Source organism: Haemaphysalis longicornis, unplaced genomic scaffold (genome assembly GCF_048455015.1).
Source record: "Haemaphysalis longicornis isolate Haplotype H1 unplaced genomic scaffold, Haemaphysalis longicornis Haplotype H1 scaffold_6, whole genome shotgun sequence".
NCBI lineage: Eukaryota > Metazoa > Arthropoda > Arachnida > Ixodida > Ixodidae > Haemaphysalis > Haemaphysalis longicornis.
This window is the reverse complement of record NW_027526407.1, coordinates 47492257-47493742: the sequence shown is the minus strand read 5'-3', so window position 1 is coordinate 47493742 and position 1486 is coordinate 47492257.

The window sequence follows — 1486 nt, the reverse complement described above, 5'->3', positions numbered from 1 at the left end:
CTTGCTGTGTTGTCCTCACTCCAAGCATTCAGGTGTGTTCCAGACTGCCGTGACCTTGCATGCTTGACTCCTGTAGTGTTTCTGTAGCATATCCGTTCGCAAAACCTGTTTTCACGTTTGTGGCATTTTTATGATGCTACTACACGTGATGCATTTGCATTCTTAGCCCTCAATGTATCGATGTGGGCCAGCTTCTTACCGGGTACCATTCTTTGGTTAGTAATTTAGTCATTTTCGATTCCCGGCAGAATTTTATGTACACGCAAGAACATGTTTTTTCAGGCCAGCTGGAATAAGCAGGTCTATATAGTGCTTCAGGGAAAAGCTTGTAAATGAGGCCTCTGGAAAGTTTGAGCTCAAGACGCTGAATATATAATTACTACAGAACTGGACCAATGAAAAAAACGAAGATGACTCGAAGATAACTCAAGACATCAACGAGGCCAACTTGGAGCAATGACTTCGAGCATGAATAACAGGGTGAGTAAAATTGTGGAAAATGAAAAACGTGCGACTATTTGCTGCGTAAGGAGATAGGTCGCACACAGCTGCCAGTGCAGACAGATCAGCAACGGTCGTTGCCTTCACTGACTCGAATCTATGTTAAATGTTCACAGAATTACTGTGTACACGACAGAACCGTTGTATGTGACACCGAGCTCAATCGAAGGATTACTGACACCAAAGTTCGATTTCTAAAAAATGATATGGCTCGGTTCATAGACACCGAGATGCCTTCATGCTGTTACGGATATGAAACGTCATTTGGTACCAATTTTAAGCAGGTATTATTGCCCAGAAATGGTGCCGCTCAGCTGCTTTGTGATGTAAACCGCACCTAGGGAAGGTGTGTGATGCAGAAGCTTCAAGCCAGTCAAACTTGGAGCTGTCTGTCCCTTCCCTCTAAGCAAGTGACACGCACTTGCGGCGTCTTTTGTCCTGGTTCACTCTGCCAGCCCCAACATTGAACGATTGTTGTTTGAACTAGTGGGGAAGCAGTGTCGTAAAAGGTTGCTCTGGATGCTTTTGCCAATGACAAGGGTGGCGGCTTGTTTGGACAGAAAAGAAATCGGGACTGATGCCGTGAATGGCGTTGGGGACAATTCTTTCGTGCATTATATTTTATGGGGTAGTACAGACGCACCGGGCCTGATAGAAAGGCCCTCACTCAACTTCAGTCAATAATGGGAGGTGTTCTTTGAGGATATCCAGAGGGAACATGTGACCATTCAACACCAACATACTCAGTTGGTGCAAGTGCCTGGATCATTAACGTGTGCTGCACCAAGCCGTTGACACATTGCCTACGAGATCACACCACACCAGTCTTTATCTGCACAGCCACACACAGATAATGCTCACGTGACCTCGCTGAGCCAACACTCCCTGAAGATCCGACAGCCTTACACGAGTTTTGAAATTACGTGCCGAGTTACATTGATTCGAAATACATGACAGCGCTTCTGTTGGGCTAGCCGGTTTGTAC